Source organism: Schistocerca cancellata, chromosome 2 (genome assembly GCF_023864275.1).
Source record: "Schistocerca cancellata isolate TAMUIC-IGC-003103 chromosome 2, iqSchCanc2.1, whole genome shotgun sequence".
Taxonomy (NCBI): domain Eukaryota; kingdom Metazoa; phylum Arthropoda; class Insecta; order Orthoptera; family Acrididae; genus Schistocerca; species Schistocerca cancellata.
Window position 1 is genome coordinate 543,089,187 of NC_064627.1, and position 22,055 is coordinate 543,111,241.

A 22,055-nucleotide genomic window follows, 5' to 3' on the forward strand; every position below is an offset into this window, starting at 1 on the left:
AGTGATTCGTGTACGGCCGTTTCGGACTGAATATTCTTTGGGCTTCGGTCGCCCCTACCGGATTTTCCCTTCCCTTGGTTACGAGCTGCATTCTCATTTGGTTGTGTCGGTATTTTACTTCGCGGCTTATCTGGAGCAGCAGCAGACGCTTTCGCAATTTCGGTTGCCAGCGCCTGCCCTGAGGTGTTGACCGTGATTTCAGTTTGGCCACCACTTCCTCTTTCTTTATTAATTTCACTCACTTTCTGATCGAGGGAAACAAGTGGAGACTGCAGTTTTGCAACCTCTCCTTGAATCTGTTTAGTAACAGTTAGATTCTGATCTTCGCAATCGGCTACTGCATCTGATGTTTCTTGCAAATTAATGCTGTTTACACCCCCTTCATTTTCTGATACCGTTTGTGTATTATCTTTCTGTTCATTAGTTTCCATTCGCATTTTGCCTTCAGGTTCCTTTGCCTCTTCATCGCACTGTTTTTGCTTGCGAAGTGAGGGAGTGGGACAAGACAGCTCGTCCTCTGAACAACTATCAGTTATCTCCAGAGGTCGTTTTTTCGGTTGCGTTTCAGTTTCACGAGTAGTGGCAACAGGGTTTCCTTTTGTTGTTAACGGGGGAAATTGACTGTTATCGTGAAGGGAGACATCAGCTTGGCCCGCTGCGTTAACATCCTCAAGTAGTTGTTCCGGGCTATTATTTGGTAACAGATCATTTAAGGTAAGCTTCTGACGCTGTATCAAATTACTTTTAAGAACAACAGTTCGCCGCGGACATTCCTGTCTGAAGTGGCCGGTTTCGTTACATATATGACATGTAGCTTCCTGACCTGTATAAACAATTTGTGCCTTATACCCACAAACAGTTATGTGAGACGGAATATTCGTCTTAACGTCCATCTCTACACAGCGGACCCCGTTAAAACACTGCAGTTTAAAGCGAGGCGACCATCTTTCATTTGCAATTGATTTAACGTCTCCGTAGTTTGAAAGAGCTTCCTTAATCTTATCATTTTCAATTTCAATGGGAAGATTCAAGACACGAACGGTTTTGTAATGAATGTCCGCTCTATAGATGGAAACCTTACTTTTATAACCATTTCTATGCACAAAATCTACTTCATAGCCCCACTTTCTTAACACTTTATCAACAGTCGAAGCACTGATTAACCTGACAAAAACACAGTATTTTTCCTGATCCAGTTGCCAGGTATGAACGGTTTCAGAATTTAGACCAATTACCTGTGTAATCCAGTCATCTATTTCCGGGGATGTCGGCTGAACAGGACGGGATTCCTTGTCAAAAGCAAATACCAGAGTATTCTTCCTGAGGTTTGTAGCCATGGTTAATCCAGCGAAGCAATTTCGGTTAAACAACCGAAATTCCAAGTAGCAGCAGCAAGACCAGAAAGAGCGATCAGATCACAAGGAAAGGGAACGAACACGGAGATTAACGGACGGACGGCACTCGGCGAAGCACAAGTACAGCGATGTAAACACTGAAGTGCAGCGCAACAGTTAACAGCGGCCACTCGCGAGCGCGGCTGAAACGGAACTATACCGCTAGACCACAGGCTCACACACCAAGTTAGCATCGCAGAAGTAGTTAACAGTTCCTCCTGACGCTTCCCCATCTTACAGTGTTGCCAGATTGTGCAGATGGCCGGACTTAATAAGAGTTGTCAGGGGCCACCTTAAGTGAACGACTCGGACTTAGTCTCTGTGGCGGCCGGCCGGCGGCCAGTTTTTATGTCTAACACTGTACATCCACTTTTATAGAATGAGATTTTCACTCTGCACCGGAGTGTGCGCTGATATGAAACTTCCTGGCAGATTAAAACTGTGTGCCCGACCGAGACTCGAACTCGGGACTTTTGCCTTTCGCGGGCAAGTGCACTACAAACTGAGCTACCGAAGCACGACTCACGCCCGGTACTCACAGCTTTACTTCTGCCAGTACCTTGTCTCCTGCCTTCCAAACTTTACAGAAGCTCTCCTGCGAACCTTGCAGAACTAGCACTCCTGAAAGAAAGGATATTGCGGAGATATGGCTTAGCCACAGCCTGGGGGATGTTTCCAGAATGAGATTTTCACTCTGCAGCGGAGTGTGCGCTGATATGAAACTTCCTGGCAGATTAAAACTGTGTGCCCGACCGAGACTCGAACTCGGGACCTTTGCCTTTCGCGGGCAAGTGCACTACCAACTGAGCTACCGAAGCACGACTCACGCCCGGTACTCACAGCTTTACTTCTGCCAGTACCTTGTCTCCTACCTTCCAAACTTTACAGAAGCTCTCCTGCGAACCTTGCAGAACTAGCACTCCTGAAAGAAAGGATATTGCGGAGATATGGCTTAGCCACAGCCTGGGGGATGTTTCCAGAATGAGATTTTCACTCTGCAGCGGAGTGTGCGCTGATATGAAACTTCCTGGCAGATTAAAACTGTGTGCCCGACCGAGACTCGAACTCGGGACCTTTGCCTTTCGCGGGCAAGTGCACTACCAACTGAGCTACCGAAGCACGACTCACGCCCGGTACTCACAGCTTTACTTCTGCCAGTACCTTGTCTCCTACCTTCCAAACTTTACAGAAGCTCTCCTGCGAACCTTGCAGAACTAGCACTCCTGAAAGAAAGGATATTGCGGAGATATGGCTTAGCCACAGCCTGGGGGATGTTTCCAGAATGAGATTTTCACTCTGCAGCGGAGTGTGCGCTGATATGAAACTTCCTGGCAGATTAAAACTGTGTGCCCGACCGAGACTCGAACTCGGGACCTTTGCCTTTCGCGGGCAAGTGCACTACCAACTGAGCTACCGAAGCACGACTCACGCCCGGTACTCACAGCTTTACTTCTGCCAGTACCTTGTCTCCTACCTTCCAAACTTTACAGAAGATCTCCTGCGAACCTTGCAGAACTAGCACTCCTGAAAGAAAGGATATTGCGGAGATATGGCTTAGCCACAGCCTGGGGGATGTTTCCAGAATGAGATTTTCACTCTGCAGCGGAGTGTGCGCTGATATGAAACTTCCTGGCAGATTAAAACTGTGTGCCCGACCGAGACTCGAACTCGGGACCTTTGCCTTTCGCGGGCAAGTGCACTACCAACTGAGCTACCGAAGCACGACTCACGCCCGGTACTCACAGCTTTACTTCTGCCAGTACCTTGTCTCCTACCTTCCAAACTTTACAGAAGCTCTCCTGCGAACCTTGCAGAACTAGCACTCCTGAAAGAAAGGATATTGCGGAGATATGGCTTAGCCACAGCCTGGGGGATGTTTCCAGAATGAGATTTTCACTCTGCAGCGGAGTGTGCGCTGATATGAAACTTCCTGGCAGATTAAAACTGTGTGCCCGACCGAGACTCGAACTCGGGACCTTTGCCTTTCGCGGGCAAGTGCACTACCAACTGAGCTACCGAAGCACGACTCACGCCCGGTACTCACAGCTTTACTTCTGCCAGTACCTTGTCTCCTACCTTCCAAACTTTACAGAAGCTCTCCTGCGAACCTTGCAGAACTAGCACTCCTGAAAGAAAGGATATTGCGGAGATATGGCTTAGCCACAGCCTGGGGGATGTTTCCAGAATGAGATTTTCACTCTGCAGCGGAGTGTGCGCTGATATGAAACTTCCTGGCAGATTAAAACTGTGTGCCCGACCGAGACTCGAACTCGGGACCTTTGCCTTTCGCGGGCAAGTGCACTACCAACTGAGCTACCGAAGCACGACTCACGCCCGGTACTCACAGCTTTACTTCTGCCAGTACCTTGTCTCCTACCTTCCAAACTTTACAGAAGCTCTCCTGCGAACCTTGCAGAACTAGCACTCCTGAAAGAAAGGATATTGCGGAGATATGGCTTAGCCACAGCCTGGGGGATGTTTCCAGAATGAGATTTTCACTCTGCAGCGGAGTGTGCGCTGATATGAAACTTCCTGGCAGATTAAAACTGTGTGCCCAACCGAGACTCGAACTCGGGACCTTTGCCTTTCGCGGGCAAGTGCACTACCAACTGAGCTACCGAAGCACGACTCACGCCCGGTACTCACAGCTTTACTTCTGCCAGTACCTTGTCTCCTACCTTCCAAACTTTACAGAAGCTCTCCTGCGAACCTTGCAGAACTAGCACTCCTGAAAGAAAGGATATTGCGGAGATATGGCTTAGCCACAGCCTGGGGGATGTTTCCAGAATGAGATTTTCACTCTGCAGCGGAGTGTGCGCTGATATGAAACTTCCTGGCAGATTAAAACTGTGTGCCCGACCGAGACTCGAACTCGGGACCTTTGCCTTTCGCGGGCAAGTGCACTACCAACTGAGCTACCGAAGCACGACTCACGCCCGGTACTCACAGCTTTACTTCTGCCAGTACCTTGTCTCCTACCTTCCAAACTTTACAGAAGATCTCCTGCGAACCTTGCAGAACTAGCACTCCTGAAAGAAAGGATATTGCGGAGATATGGCTTAGCCACAGCCTGGGGGATGTTTCCAGAATGAGATTTTCACTCTGCAGCGGAGTGTGCGCTGATATGAAACTTCCTGGCAGATTAAAACTGTGTGCCCGACCGAGACTCGAACTCGGGACCTTTGCCTTTCGCGGGCAAGTGCACTACCAACTGAGCTACCGAAGCACGACTCACGCCCGGTACTCACAGCTTTACTTCTGCCAGTACCTTGTCTCCTACCTTCCAAACTTTACAGAAGATCTCCTGCGAACCTTGCAGAACTAGCACTCCTGAAAGAAAGGATATTGCGGAGATATGGCTTAGCCACAGCCTGGGGGATGTTTCCAGAATGAGATTTTCACTCTGCAGCGGAGTGTGCGCTGATATGAAACTTCCTGGCAGATTAAAACTGTGTGCCCGACCGAGACTCGAACTCGGGACCTTTGCCTTTCGCGGGCAAGTGCACTACCAACTGAGCTACCGAAGCACGACTCACGCCCGGTACTCACAGCTTTACTTCTGCCAGTACCTTGTCTCCTACCTTCCAAACTTTACAGAAGCTCTCCTGCGAACCTTGCAGAACTAGCACTCCTGAAAGAAAGGATATTGCGGAGATATGGCTTAGCCACAGCCTGGGGGATGTTTCCAGAATGAGATTTTCACTCTGCAGCGGAGTGTGCGCTGATATGAAACTTCCTGGCAGATTAAAACTGTGTGCCCGACCGAGACTCGAACTCGGGACCTTTGCCTTTCGCGGGCAAGTGCACTACCAACTGAGCTACCGAAGCACGACTCACGCCCGGTACTCACAGCTTTACTTCTGCCAGTACCTTGTCTCCTACCTTCCAAACTTTACAGAAGCTCTCCTGCGAACCTTGCAGAACTAGCACTCCTGAAAGAAAGGATATTGCGGAGATATGGCTTAGCCACAGCCTGGGGGATGTTTCCAGAATGAGATTTTCACTCTGCAGCGGAGTGTGCGCTGATATGAAACTTCCTGGCAGATTAAAACTGTGTGCCCGACCGAGACTCGAACTCGGGACCTTTGCCTTTCGCGGGCAAGTGCACTACCAACTGAGCTACCGAAGCACGACTCACGCCCGGTACTCACAGCTTTACTTCTGCCAGTACCTTGTCTCCTACCTTCCAAACTTTACAGAAGCTCTCCTGCGAACCTTGCAGAACTAGCACTCCTGAAAGAAAGGATATTGCGGAGATATGGCTTAGCCACAGCCTGGGGGAGCTGGAAACAGCTTCTGTAAAGTTTGGAAGGTGGGAGACAAGGTACTGGCAGAAGTAAAGCTGTGAGTACCGGCCGTGAGTCGTGCTTCGGTAGCTCAGTTGGTAGTGCACTTGCCCGCGAAATGCAAAGGTCCCGAGTTCGAGTCTCGGTCGGGCACACAGTTTTAATCTGCCAGGAAGTTTCATATAAGCGCACACTTCGCTGCAGAGTGAAAATCTCATTCTGGAAACATCCCCCAGGCTGTGGATAAGCCATATTTCCGCAATATCCTTTCTTTCAGGAGTGCTAATTCTGCAAGGTTCGCAGGAGAGCTTCTGTAAAGTTTGGAAGGTAGGAGACAAGGTACTGGCAGAAATAAAGCTGTGAGTACCGGGCGTGAGTCGTGCTTCGGTAGCTCAGTTGGTAGTGCACTTGCCCGCGAAAGGCAAAGGTCCCGAGTTCGAGTCTCGGTCGGGCACACAGTTTTAATCTGCCAGGAAGTTTCATATCAGCGCACACTCCGCTGCAGAGTGAAAATCTCATTCTGGAAACATCCCCCAGGCTGTGGCTAAGCCATATCTCCGCAATATCCTTTCTTTCAGGAGTGCTAGTTCTGCAAGGTTCGCAGGAGAGCTGCTGTAAAGTTTGGAAGGTAGGAGACAAGGTACTGGCAGAAGTAAAGCTGTGAGTACCGGGCGTGAGTCGTGCTTCGGTAGCTCAGTTGGTAGTGCACTTGCCCGCGAAAGGCAAAGGTCCCGAGTTCGAGTCTCGGTCGGGCACACAGTTTTAATCTGCCAGGAAGTTTCATATCAGCGCACACTCCGCTGCAGAGTGAAAATCTCATTCTGGAAACATCCCCCAGGCTGTGGCTAAGCCATATCTCCGCAATTTCCTTTCTTTCAGGAGTGCTAGTTCTGCAAGGTTCGCAGGAGAGCTTCTGTAAAGTTTGGAAGGTAGGAGACAAGGTACTGGCAGAAGTAAAGCTGTGAGTACCGGGCGTGAGTCGTGCTTCGGTAGCTCAGTTGGTAGTGCACTTGCCCGCGAAAGGCAAAGGTCCCGAGTTCGAGTCTCGGTCGGGCACACAGTTTTAATCTGCCAGGAAGTTTCATATCAGCGCACACTCCGCTGCAGAGTGAAAATCTCATTCTGGAAACATCCCCCAGGCTGTGGCTAAGCCATATCTCCGCAATATCCTTTCTTTCAGGAGTGCTAGTTCTGCAAGGTTCGCAGGAGAACTTCTGTAAAGTTTGGTAGGTAGGAGACAAGGTACTGGCAGCAGTAAAGCTGTGAGTACCGGGCGTGAGTCGTGCTTCGGTAGCTCAGTTGGTAGTGCACTTGCCCGCGAAAGGCAAAGGTCCCGAGTTCGAGTCTCGGTCGGGCACACAGTTTTAATCTGCCAGGAAGTTTCATATCAGCGCACACTCCGCTGCAGAGTGAAAATCTCATTCTGGAAACATCCCCCAGGCTGTGGCTAAGCCATGTCTCCGCAATATCCTTTCTTTCAGGAGTGCTAGTTCTGCAAGGTACGCAGGGGAGCTTCTGTAAAGTTTGGTAGGTAGGAGACAAGGTACTGGCAGCAGTAAAGCTGTGAGTACCGGGCGTGAGTCGTGCTTCGGTAGCTCAGTTGGTAGTGCACTTGCCCGCGAAAGGCAAAGGTCCCGAGTTCGAGTCTCGGTCGGGCACAGAGTCTTAATCTGCCAGGAAGTTTCATCCACTTTTATATTTATGGATTTAAATTTCGATCAATATTCTTTTATTATTTTGCAAAACTAGACCCCACACTGGAAAATTTAATATCCCTTTTGTCCTCTTCCCACTCTTCATTTGTCCATGAAAATTCGGATGAAAATCCATTGTACAATCCCTGGGGATTCCTGTGTTCGCTCCGCAAAAAGAATTGACCAAAAACAAAATTAGGCCGAAGTAGTGAGTACTCGACTGAGACAAAATGTATATGAAGAATCTTTCGGCTGGAAAAATTCTTCACAGAAATTGCGGTGCACTCCTTTTCACACAGTGGAACAGAGTAGTGTTTTAGTCGGAGTGGTTTGTGTTTCAGGATTTGACGCATACGTCGGCAACGCGAGTCTAGACGGTTTATCGAGAAATCTGGCGTGCGTCCAACTCTCCCTCTTCCCCCCGTAAGATACCGAACCGAATACTAACGTGAGCTCAACGATCGCCTACGCAGGTCACGTTTCCGTCGCTCAATGACAAATACTCATGCTAGTGATCCCAGCACAACTGAGACGACCGTTGCGCTTCTTGTCCGTGTCCTTACCAGTGTTAGAGCCATCAGTATTAAACTGTGTGTATCCTTCAAGCCGAACGTATTCACTTACGAATCGGCAAATGACAAGGGAAAACGCAGCAGTAAAAATTCAAGGAAGAGATGACAGAAACATGACAAAAGACTACAGCGGAAAAAGAAAAGCGAGCGATTCTGAATCTGATACACAGAGACGCCACATTTACATGGAACAGTGATTTTGGGCATTAAAGCTAATGTAAGTGATGTGTTGTGAATGGACCAGAAATCAGATACTGAGTGCGAAAACTAAGAGAGAGTATCCCACTTGATGAAGCGTAATTCACTATTTCGAACAACTTACCAAGTTATTTAACTTTGTAGAGATGCATGGATGGCACAGACGAGCAAAATAATTCGGGCGATACCTGAACTTCGCCAGCTGATAGCTGAGGGAATGGTTTGCTGAAAGCTGAGCTACGAGCAGAGCTGAAAGTTACCATGGCTCTTCTCATTCTGCCTTACCGTGCAGTTCGCTTCTGATGGCGAGCGAAAGACAACTTTCTTTTTGACATACATAAATGTTAATTCATACACAGCAGGGCGGTGAACTGTCAAGACAATAATAATAATAAGATGATGACAGTCAAACTCATGTAGTGATGGCACTATAGTTCTACTTTCTTTTTTTACATACATAAATGATGATTCAGACACACCACGGTGGTGAACTGTCAAGACAATAATAATAATAATAATAACAATAAGATGATAACAATCAAACTCAGTGATGGTGCTATAATTTTACTTTATTTTTGACATACATAAATGATGATTCAGACACAGCACGGTGGTGAACTGTCAAGACTGTAATAATAATAATAATAATAATAATAATAATAATAATATGATTACAATCAAACTCTCGTAGTGATGGCGCTATAGTTGTAGTTTAAACAAAAAAGGAAATGCTGATAGCTACTCTGTCGCACACACACAAAAAAGAAAACGACGCACCGCGAGGGAATAATCTCAATAGAACGGAAATAGGTAAATGTGGTGTACTTGTCCAGACAAGTAAATGATTACAATGTCAGATAAATTCGGTGATTTACTCAAGAGAAAGAGCTTCATAACTTGAGCAAGTCGATAGCGCGTTGGTCCACCTCTGGCTCCCATGCAAGCAGTTATTCGGCGTGACACTGACTGACAGAGCTATTGGATGTTCTTTTGAGGGATACTGAGCCAAATTATGTCCAAATGGCGTGTTAGATCGTCAAAATCCCGAACTGGCTGGAGAGCCCTGCCCCCAATGCTCCAAACGATCTCAATTGGACAGTTTCGGCGAGTTACGGAGGTTTCGGCAATCATGAAGACATGCAATTAAAACTCACGCCGAGTAAGGGCGGGCATTATATTGCTGAAATGTAAGCGCAGGATGGATTTCAATGAAGGGCAACACAACGGGGGGTACAACATCGTCGAGGTACCACTGTGCTGTAAGAGTGCTGTGGATGACAACCAAAGGGGTCCTGATATGAAATGAAATGGCATCCCAGACCACCACTTCGGACTGTCTGGTTGTGTGGCGAGCCACAGTCAGGTTGGTATTCCATCCCTGTCCAGGGCTTCTGCAGACACGTCTTCGGCCTGGAATCTCATTGGTTGGAGTATAATTGTCTTCAGTGATGAGTTCCACTTCGAAATGAGCTCCACTCCAGCGAAGATCTGTATGGAGGCGCCCAGGACAGCCAGGACAGCCAGGAGTGATGGTCTGGGATGCCATTTCCTTTTATAGCAGGAGGGCAGCTTCGGTTGTCATCTGTGGCACCTTTGTAAGCAGGCTGTTTAGGTTTTTGTGTTGGTAACGCCACGTAGCGTTCTGTATGAAAATCACTGACTGTGCTGTGTGCAGTCTGTGGCTAGTTGGCATTGTTGGAAAATTCGCTTTTGTAGTGTTGGGCAACTGGATGTGAACAGGACGTAGCGCTGTGCAGTTGAAGGTGAGCCGCCAGCAGTGGCGGATGAGGGGAGAGAGATGGCAAAGTTTTGAGAACAAACGATCTGGACGTGTGTCCGTCAGAAAAAGGAAATTTGTAAGACTGGATGTCATGAACTGATATATATATATTATGACTTCTGAACACTATTAAGGTAAATACATTGTTTGTTCTCTATCAAAATCTTTCATTTGCTAACTATGCCTGTCAGTAGTTAGTGCCTTCAGTAGTTGGTTGGTTGGTTGTTTCGGGGAAGGAGACCAGACAGCGAGGTCATCGGTCTCATCGGATTAGGGAAGGACGGGGAAGGAAGTCGGCTGTGCCCTTTGAAAGGAACCATCCCGGCATTTGCCTGGAGCGATTTAGGGAAATCACGGAAAACCTAAATCAGGATGGCCGGACGCGGGATTGAACCGTCGTCCTCCCGAATGCGGCTTCAGTAGTTAGAATCTTTTATTTAGCTGGCAGTATTGGCGCTCGCTGTGCTGCAGTAGTTCGAGTAACGAAGATTTTTGTGAGGTATGTGATTCATGAAAGCTGAAGGTTATTGTTAGACAGGGACATTCTTTTGTTGGGATTATTGAAAATCATATTGCGTTGCGATCAGAATAAGTAAAGAGGAAACTGTCTGAGGTTGAGTTTTGCTCAGCAGTTTGAAAATCAAGCAACGTAAGAGCCTTACCAGCATAATTTTTCAAAGGGGACGTTTCACCTTTACTGCGCAGCGGTACGTCGATGCCATTCTACCACCTGTATTACTGCCCTTCATGGCAAGCTATTCTGGGCTTACATTTTTTCAAGATAATGCCATCACTCACTCGGCCTGATTTTTTTTTCTGCATATCTTCGTGCTTGCCAAACCCTCCCTGGCCAGTAATGTCACCGGAACTCTCCCAAATTGAGAGTGTTTGGGGTATTATGGGCAGCATCCTCTAACCAGCTCAGAATTTTGATGATGTAACAAGCCAATTGGCTAGAATTTGGCACTGTATCCCTCAGGAGGACATCAAATGGCTCTGAGCACTATGGGACTCAACTGCTGAGGTCATTAGTCCCCTAGAACTTAGAACTACTTAAACCTAACTAACCTAAGGACATCACAAACATCCATGCCCGAGGCAGGATTCGAACCTGCGACCGTAGCGGTCTTGCGGTTCCAGACTGAAGCGCCTTTAACCGCACGGCCACTTCGGCCGGCCAGGAGGACATCCAACAAATTTGTCAGTCAGTGCCACGCCGAATAACTGCTTTCATCAGAGCCAGAGATGGACCAACGCGTTATTGGCTTGCTCAGGTTGTGAAGCTCTTTCTCTTGAATAAATCAACCAATGCTTTGAAACTGTAATCATTTGTTTGTCTATACATGTACATCACATCCACCGATTTCCGCCCCATACGCATAATTCCTTCGTGATGCATGTTTTTTGTGTCTTAGAGTGTAATTTCGTGTGGTAGTTGATGTGAATACACCTGCATTTTATTGAAAGATTGTGCATTTACTGGAAATAAATTATTTTTGACGGAAAGAAATGGAGCCAAGTTGTTTGTGGTGATGAGACCGGATTCTGCCTTGACGTTTGCTAGATTTCAATGGGCAGCGGGGTTGTGACTACTGTAGTTTATCGGACAGAACCGCACATGACCAACTTCGTTAATGACAGGACACTTCTGGACAGTGCAGGACGCATCCAATACTTCATCCAGCCCATTGTTTTGCTGTTCCTACAACGCCAGTATCCGTGCTCACTCTCCTCGCGTTATCGCCGAGCGAGATGGTGCGTTAGACACTGGATTAGTATTCGGGAGAAGTGTGCGCTTTCGGCCATCCAGATTTTGGTTTTCTGTGATTTCCTTAAATTGCGTGCCAGGATGTTTCCTTTGGAAGCAAACAGCCGATTTCGTTTCCCATCCTTCCACTTCCTCAGCCTGTGCTCCGGCTCTAATGACTTCGTCGATGATGTTACGACAAACCCTAATCTTCCTTCCTTTTCTTCTCTCGTTACCAAATCGGCTTTCTCACAATTTCTCCAACTCAACAAGCCAACGCTATCGCCAGACCTGCCTGTCGCTATGACACTTGGGACATGATTGGACGTTAGCTGGTATGTTCTGAATTACCGGTAACATCTGCTGGTCACTTGCAACAACAGGTGGGAGTAATGTTGAGCGCTATCTTCCATTGTGATATCCCACATCTCAGTGATCACCCCCGCGCATATTTGCATGACTGTATTGTAGCTGGAGAAGGCTGTAAGACATACTAAAACAGCTGTCCCGATACCTGTCTACTGATGTGAAGCGCCATTATTATGGCCTTTCTAGACTCCGAGAAGCTCATCTGCAGAAACCAGCACGGTTTTAGGAAACAGCGGTCATGCGAGACACAGCTGGCCCTCTTTGTGCATGATATACAACAGGCTCTAGATACCGGCTCCCAGGATGATGCCACATTTCTCGACTTTCGAAACGCGTTCGACTCACTTCCGCACTATCGCTTGATCCAAAAAGTGCGCGCTTAAGGTCTATCCGATGACATATGTGGTTGGATAGAAAGGTTTCTAACGGACAGGGAGCAGTATGTCGTCCTGAACGGGGTGACTTCAACAGAAACAAGCGTAACTTCAGGTGTGCTCCAGGGCAGCGTAATAGGTCCGCTGCTTTTTACGATTTACATAAACAATCTGGTTGATGGTACTGACAGCGGCATTAGACTGTTTGTCGATGATGCTGTAGTCTACAGGAAAGTAGTATCATACGAAAGTTGTGAACAAATCAATGAGTATTTGCAGAAAATAAATGCGTGGTGCAATGACTGGCAGTTATCTCTCAGTATTAGTAAGTGTAACCTACTGCGTATAACAAAGTGAAAATCCCCATTAATGTACAAAATAAATGCCCAGTCTTTGGAAGCGGTAACATCCGTCAAGTATCTGGGTGTGAATATTCGAAATGATCTCAAATGGAATGATCAGATTACGGTTTATTGGTAGAATACCGAAGCGATGCAGTCCTTCAACAAAGGAAATAGCTTACAATACGTTAGCTTGTCCAGTCTTAGAGTACTGTTCGTCTGTATGGGACCCTTACCAGTTGGGTCTGATTCAAGAGATTGAGAAGGTCCAAAGAAGAGCGGCAAGATTAGTGACTGGTACATTTAGCCATCGCGAGAGCGTTACAAATCTCATAGAAAGTTTGAAGTGGGACACGCTTGCAGATAGACGGCGCGCTAAACGGAAGGGGCTGCTCACGTCGCCGATGATGTAGAGCATATGTTATTATCACCAACTTTCAAATCGTGCAATGATCACCATTCAAAGATAAGGGAAATTAGAGCTCGTACTGAGGCGTTCAGACAGTCGGTTTTTACCCCGCGCGATCCGCGAGTGGAACAGAGAGGGGGGAAATATGACTTTGGCGCGAATTGTGCCCTCCGCCACACACCGCTTGGTGGCTAGCGGAGTATATATGTAGATGTAGATGTAGAATGTATAACTTGTACACTGAGGTGACAAAAGTCATGGGATGGCGATATGCACATATACAAATAGCGGTAGTATCGCGTACACAATTTGTAAAAGGTCAGTGCGTTGGCGGAGCTGTCGTTTGCACTCAGGTGATTCACATGAAAACGGTTTCCAACGTTATTATGGCCGCACGTCGGTAATTAATAGACTTTGAACGCCAAATGATAGTTGGCGCTAGACGCATAGGACATTCCATTTGCGAAGTCGTTAGCGAATTCAGTATTCCGAGATCCATAATGGCAAGAGTGTGCCGTGAATACCGAATTTCGGGCATTGTGGTTCGCCGCGGACAACGCAGTGGCCGACGGCCCTCACTTAACGTCAGGCAGCAGCTGTGTTTGCGTAGCGTTGTCAGTGCTAACAGAAAAGCAACACTTTCTGAAATAACCGCAGAAGTCGATGTGGGACGTACAACGAAAGTATTCGTTGGGACGGTGCGGTGAAATTTGGCATTATGGGCTACGGCAGCAGACGACCGACGCGAATGCCTTCGCTAACAGCGCAACATCGCCTGCACTGCATGTCCTTGGCTTGTGACCACATCGATTGGACCCTAGACGACTGGAAAATCGTGGCCTGTTCAGATGAGTCCAAAGTGCTGTTGGTAACAGCTTATGGTAGCGTTCAGTTGTGGCACAGACCCATGAAGCCATGGACCCAAGTTGTCACCAAAGCACTCTGCAAGCTGGTGCTGGTCCGTAATTGTGTGGATTGTGTTTAAATGGAATGAACCGGGTCCTCTGTTACGTTCGGCTACTCGGAGATGCACTTCATGTTCTCAAACAAAGATAGAATTTTTATGGAATACAATACGCCATGTCACTCGGCTACAGGTGTTCACGATTAGTTTGAAGACCATTCTGGACAGTTAGAGCGAATGATTTGGCCACCCACATCGTCCGACGTGAAATCCCGTCGATCATTTATGAGACATAATCGAGAGATCAGTTCGTGTACAAAATCGTGCACCGGCAACATGTTCGTAGTTACGGACGACTGTAGAGGCAGTATGGACCAATGTTTCTGCACGGGACTTTCAGCGACTTGTTGAGTCCATGCCACGTCGAGTTGCTGCACTACGCCTGCAAAAGGAGACCGGACACGATATCAGAAGGTATCCCATGACTTTTATCATCTCAGTATATATGTATTAAACGACTCTGATGTGAAACCATTCAGCACAGTGATCATTGGCCCTTTTCCGTTAGCTTATCCTATAACAAGAGTCAAGAATCGCTCAAACTGGCGAAACAAAAAAGAATTAAACCTCCTAATATTTAAAATTGTTTGGACAGGCACCAGGTATAAGTCCTTGTCGTTTATGATGACAAACAAAAACCCAGTTACAAAGTTTTTCTATAATACCACGTCGATCGTTACTGCAGACATTATGTAGCTTTTTGTCATAAGCAAAAAACTTAGTGAAATATATAGAGAAAAATATATAGAGAAATGTGACTCGATCCGCATACAGACGACGCAAATAGAGGATCCTTGTTCTGATATGGGCAAAGGTCATTTTGAAACTGATAACTCCAAGGTTTTGGATTGTCTTTGGGTTTCCGAGGCAGAATATTTTAGTGTGGTTGTAATTTATGAAGCTTCCTGCTTACGTTCTGATGGTTTCGTTGTCCTGCGAAAGACAGTAGCAGCAGGGGAGACTCCCAGAACGGCGTCTGACATTGAGGTCCTTATAAAACAAAGTCACTGAATTCTGCACTGCTGAACAAATAGCAGCGATTGGTATCCACCAAAGGCTACCAAGGGTGTGCACAAGGCACGTCCTAGTCGACCCCTGCTTAGCTGCCATCCCTCATAATGAACAACGTTTCGATCGTTGTTGTTGTTGTGGTCTTCAGTCCAGAGACTGGTTTGATGCAGCTCTCCATGCTATTCTATCCTGTGCGAGCTTCTTCATCTCCAAATATCTACTGCAGCCTACATCCTTCTGAATCTGCTTAGTGTGTTCATCTCTTGGTCTCTCTCTACAATTTTTACCCTCCACACTGCCCTCCAATACTAAATTGGTGATCCCTTGATGCCTCAGAACATGTCCTACCAACTGATCCCTTCTTCTAGTCATGTTATGCCACGAATTCCTCTTCTCCCCAATTCTATTCAGTACCTCCTCATTAGTTACGTGATCTACCCAACTAAGCTTCAGCATTTTTCTATAGCACCACATTTCGATAGCTTCTATCCTTTTCTTGTCTCAGCTGTTTATGGTCCATGGTTCACTTCCATACATGGCTACATTCCATACAAATACTTTCAGAAAAGACTTCCTGACACTTAAATCTATACTCAACAAATTTCCCTTCTTCAGAAACGCTTTCCTTGCCATTGCTAGTCTACATTTTATAACCTCTCTACTTCGACATTATCAGTTACTTTGCTCCCCAAATAGCATTACTCATATACTACTTTAAGCGTCTCATTTCCTAATCTAATTCCCTCCGTGTCAACTGATTTAATTCGACTACATTCCATTATCCTTGTTTTGCTTTTGTTGATGTTTATCTTATATCCTCCTTTCAAGACACTGTCCATTCCGTTCAACTGCTCTTTCAGGTCCTTTGCTGCCTCTGACGGAATTACAATGTCATCGACAAACCTCAAAGTTTTTATTTCCTTTCCAGGGATTTTAATTTCTACTCCAAATTTTCGATCATCTCATCCATAATTATTGGCAGCTCACGATCAAGGAATTGTGTACAGAACTGAATCTCCGCTGTAACGTTTGAGTCAAGATGTTACGCAGCCTTGATTATCTCAAAGTGGTGTATGATGCGTCCTACGAAGAAGTGCTTCAAGACACGGCCATCCGTAACCACACTGGTGTGCAGAGAGTCATATAGGATAGGCAGGTTGTGGTTGTTTTGGATGTCTTGGAGCCTAAAGCAAATGTCAGTTCAGAACACTACTAGACAACACTGACAAGGCTGAAAGTCCGAATTTTCAATCAGGCCCGCGAAGAAGACAAATTACCACTTGTAACGTGATGACGCCGGGCCCCACGACATTTTTGCAACAATGAAACTCATTTCCAAATTTGGTTGGACTGTCCTACCACATCCACCCTACTGATCTGGTTTATCACCTTTAGTTTTCTGTCTGTTTGGACCTATATAAAATGAACTATGTAATCAACATTTTCCGGATTCAGATGCTGTCGTCAAAGCAGTAAGACCTTGTTCAGGAGTTTACGGGTTCGTTGGAAAAAGTAATAAAGAATGGTGATGACTGTGTGCAAAAATGACAGTATGAGGCAGACGTCTTGCGCTGTTTAACTGTCTATCTGTTGTAGTTTCCATGAAAATAGTTGCGAGACATTAGTTTCTAAATAATCCTGCTGTTAGAGATGTCGTATTTGTCGTTAGGTGGTCGGAAAAGAACATATTTCAATTATTTATTCATCCAGAAATCATAATGATACAGGAAATTGTCGAGACCAATACGAGACTGTTGTTCGGTAAGTTATTACCGTTGTCATTGGGGTATTAGCCGGAAGAGCAGATTGTCCTGAAAGAAATTTGTTCTGATGAACTGTCTACGTAATTTGTAGCGTGTTCTATGTAACACTGAGTTCCTTAACAGCTTACAGTCGGTTCACGATATGGAAATAAGGACTTTTGGCAAGTGGTGATAAGGAAAAGGCTGTCTATGTTGCATGTAAATAAGTTATACAAAACTGCGACCAGTCACGTTTTTTAATAAAACATAAAAAAACATAATTATTCAAGAAAGTGACTGGTTGCAGTTTTGTATAACTTATTTACATTTAATATACAGTCACGGTTCTAAAATATCCGTAATGGATAAGCATAATCTATCTATGTAGCTACACGCCAAAATTCATGAATTTTTTTTCTACCGTAGTGATGAAACAGTTACGTTTGAAACAGTTACGTTCATATTGAGCTGTGTTCCACAACTTTACTTTGTTTTCTGTATTGTTGTTTCATCCCATTTCATCCCATATGGGGTGGTGGTGTGTTGCCAATGGTACAATATACCGCTCTTCAGCCTAGAGCAATTACAGAAAATAAATGAAGACATGCCAGATGATATTTGTGAATGGAAATTTTTAAAACAGAATGCAGAGACGATTACAAATAAACTGTGTGGTTTTCGTCGTCTGAAGTTTAAAAAGCAAATAAAAAGTCCGACAGGCAAAGATAAAAAGACAAAACAGATAGTTAAAAACTGGAAAAAGAACCCTGACGACATTCGTTAAAAAGAATCACTGCAATTTCACTAAAAAGCTGAAGAACCTGCGTTCAGTGAAGAAGTTGTGGGGAGATAAAGCGTTGTGATGATTGTGGGTGTAAATTTATAAGCCGTTGTGTGGTGTCCATAGAAAGAGGGTAATTGGAAAGGTGGATAATGGGAAAGTTGAAAAAAGAAGGATGAGCGGGTAGGGTGTGGGTGAGGTAAGGGATAGAAAGACATGGCGTGAGACGGTGAGGGAGCCCTGGTGTGGAGTGGGAATAGGTAGGGAAAGATATAGCTGGTAAGATGGATAAATATCGGAGCTGATTTCATTGCGTGGGAGAGGGAGTTAGTTGAGGTTCCGTTAGGATAGGATATGGAGCGTGTGTAGGTGTAGAGATAATGGAACGTGTTTATAAAGGTAAATGTCGTGTGAGTAGGGCCTCCCGGCGGATAAACCGTTCGCCAGGTGCAAGTCTTTCGATGTGACGCCACTTCGGCGACTTGCGCGTCGATGGGGATGAAATGATGATGATTAGGACAACACAATACCCAGTCCCTGACCGGAGAAAATCTCCAACCCAGCCGGTAATCGAACCCGGGCCCTTAGGATTGACATTCTGTCGCGCTGACCACTCAGCTACCGGGTCGGACGTTTATGAGGGTGTGGCAGCATAGCAGATTTGATGAGCAGCGAAGAAACAATGAAGTTATTAGAATCTAGTTTGTGGATATTATTAGAGACGTGAAGGTAAAATGATTGAGAAGAATTTGGAAGAGTCGTTATGATTTCTGGAGTGTAGGTTAGAAGGCGAGGTAAGCGTAGTCATCAGCATATTGAAGGAGATGGGCTGGTGGGATTGGTTTGGACGTATCAGCAGTGTAGAGGAAATAAAGGAAATGAGAGAGGATGGGGCCTTGGGGCAGTCCTGCAGTGGTACGGATAGTATGAGAGTTGGTATTGTTAATAGTGACAAAGGGTAGACGATTAGATAGGAAGGATGCAATAAGGCGGACATAGTTAACTGGAAGTGCATATCCGTGGAGTTTGAAAAGGAGACCAGAATGCCATACACATCACAGGCTTTCTCTATGTTGAGGCACAACTTTGATAAATGACATTTTTATACATAACCAGAAAGCTGTTCTATATATTTATTTTGCTGGAGCCAGTTTCGATTGTTTAATCTCTGTCTCGCAGGCCTGGACGTAACACGACATGATAAGAGCTTCAACTATTTCGTCACCATCTGGCAGACCCATATATACCGCCCCTGTCCACAAAATTCGGTGAATGACGCCACACTGCTCACTGCCACCACCAAATCCCGAACGAGACAGGTCAAGAGATGCCTGAAGAAGTTCTCGAGTGGCGGTGTTGTAAGTGTGCTTCTCATGCGTAAACAGCACATTGTAGACTGAAGGTGTAGTGCGCGTGATCGAAATCCAAAACGGATCAGCGATCGAGTGTGCTGTTCTGTTTCGAAAATCATCGAAAGAGTCTCATCCGATGCCGACGTCAGTTCATGAAGAACGTGCTTTCACCTTGAAGTGCGTTTATGAGTGCTTTAGACGATTCTGGGAAGGGCGAGATACCGTGGAAGACGGTCACAGAACTGGCCGCCCAGCAAGTGCGCGCACTCCAGACAGAATACAGAAAGTGAAGAAACTTTGGTCTCAGGATCATCGATTGGCAGTGCGAATGACGGCCCGCTTCACAGAGACCAAGGATTTGCGCGTACAGAAGCTTTGCTCCCTATTCATGCGTCACACTTTGACTCCTACAAATGCATCTTGCTTGACGCCTGTGGAGAGCTCATCGAAATGTCCTGCAAATCATCGTCACCGGCGGCGAGAGCTGATGCCTGACGTAAGACCCCGAAGGCAAGTGCTCAAGTAGGGAGTGGCGGGATAGAGGGTCACTGAAGAGCAAGAAGGTGCACAATGAGAGGTCTTGCGTCAAGTCAGTGCTGAAGATGTTCTTCGACTCTGAGAGTGTCATTCATAAAGAATTTTCGCCTGAGGGAACTGCGATAAGTGCCGCTACGTTTGTGCAAATACTGAATTATCTGACGCAGTGGATTAAACGGGTAAGCACCCAATACGCCAAACAAGGCGGCTGGACTCTGCTCCACGACAATGGCCAGCCACACACTGCCTTTCGGGTGCAGACGTTCCTGACCAACTGGGGAGCTGAGTCACTCAGTCACACACCCTCCTGACCAAACTTGTCTCCTCTGGACATTTTCTTGTTCTCCAAATTGACATCAACACTGAAGCGCCAGAGGTTTTCAGATATCCCAAGTAATTTTTATGACCCAACTGAAGGCTATCTCTAAAGACAGCTAAACCAGGAGTTTCCAGGAGCTGTACAGCTGTTTCCAGAAGGGCATTACCATGGACAGGGATTACTTGGATGGACAGTGATTGCTGCTTCAGGCAACCAATCAATTCATTAGCAATACAGACACATTCACCGGACTTTGTGGACAGAGATTGTGATTCATAAGAGAATGCTTTTCTTATGAATTATGTCCACGTCAGCCAGATGATGACGATATAATTTAAGCTAGTTACAGCAACATAAAGTAATATAGCAGCTTTTTGGAGGTATATATAAAAATAACGTTTGTTTCAAATGAAATGATATTCTTTGATTATTGCCTTTTGCAGTTCATGACAAGGGGAATGGAGTCACACAAGTCAATGTCTACCCGCAGTGGAGCTATCCACACAAATATCTGCTGACATCCTGAAGAGTTGTATCAGCAGCCTGTTTGGAAGACCTACATCAAAAAGTGAGAATATAAAGATTTCAAGTGCAGGCAATTCTATGAAGAGGGTTGTGTGTGGAGCTGAAAGTAAAAACGGGCGGCAATGAAGGGCAGAGGGTGACTTGCGGTGCCAGCACGCACTGTACTCCATTCGGATAACATCAAGTGCGTCATGGAGCTTAACGTCCCCATCTGATGGACGGATCCCTATCTACAGTGTCATAACCTTCAGTCCAAAAACCACTGCGGAGAAATTCAGTACATGGCTCAGGACTGACCGCATCATCTGGTGATCTCTCCCTTTCTTGTCAGTCAAATATATGCGTTGACAATTTGTTTCACAAACTGAATTTGAGCTGGCCAGCACATTAAAGTGTGTCCGTAGGATAAGACTGATGCTTAAATGAATTACATAGTACTTTAGTCCAGCGAACTATTCTGAGTGATTAGTATTTATTTGTCAGAAGCACATCTACAACCACATCTGTACTCTGTAAGCAACTATATATAAATCCGTAAGAGTACGAGGGGGTTGAGATCTCTCCTGAACAGCACGTTGGAAGGCACCCCAGACATGCTCCTTAATGTTCATGTCTGGAGAGTTTGGTGGCCAATGGAAATGTTTAAACTCAGAAGAGTTTTCCTGGAGCCACTCTGTAGCAATTCTGGACGTGTGGGTTGTCGCATCGTCCTGCTGGAGTTGCCCAAGTCCGTCGGAATGCACAATGGGCATGAATGGATGCAGGTGGTCAGACAGGATGCTTACGTACGTGTCACTTGTCAGAGTCGTATCAGGGGTCCCATATCACTCCAGCTGCACGCGCCAGACACCACTACAGAGCCTCCACCAGTCTGAACAGTCCCCTGCTGACATGCAGGGTCCATGGATTCATGAGGTCATCTCCATATCCGTACACATCGATCCGCTCGATACAATTTGAAACGAGACTCGTCCGACCAGGCAACGAATTTCGAGTCACCAACAGTCGAATTTCGGCGTTAACGGGACCAGGCGAGGCGTACAGCGTTGTGTCGTGCAGTCATCAAGGGTACACGAGTGGACCTCCGTCTCCGAAAGCCCATATCGATGACGTTTCGTTGAATGGTTTGCACGCTGACACCAGTTGGCGGCCCAGCATTGAAATCAGCAGTAATTTGCGGAGGGGTTGCATTTCTGTCACGTTGAACGATTCTCTTCAGTCGTCGTTGGTCCCGTTCTTGCAGGATCTTTTTCCGGCCGCACCAATGTCGGAGATTTGATGTTTTACCGGATCCCTGATGTTCACGGTACACTCGTGAAATGGTCGTACGGGAAAATCTCCACTTCATCGCTACCTCGGAGATGCTGTGTCCATCACTTGTGCGCCGACTGCAACACCACGTTCAAAGTCACTTAAATCTTGATAACCTGCCATTGTAGCAGCAGTAATCGATCTAACAAATGCGCCAGACACTTGTTATCTTATATAGAGGTTTCCGATCACAGCGGCGTATTCTGCCTGTTTATATAGCTCTGTATTTGAAGACGCATGCCTATACCAGTTTCTTTGGCGCTTTAGTATATGTTGGACGGACTAATATGTTTCTACATTCCTTTTGGATAGTGAGCTAGAAAGAGGGGCGCTCTCGTGCGACCTTTGT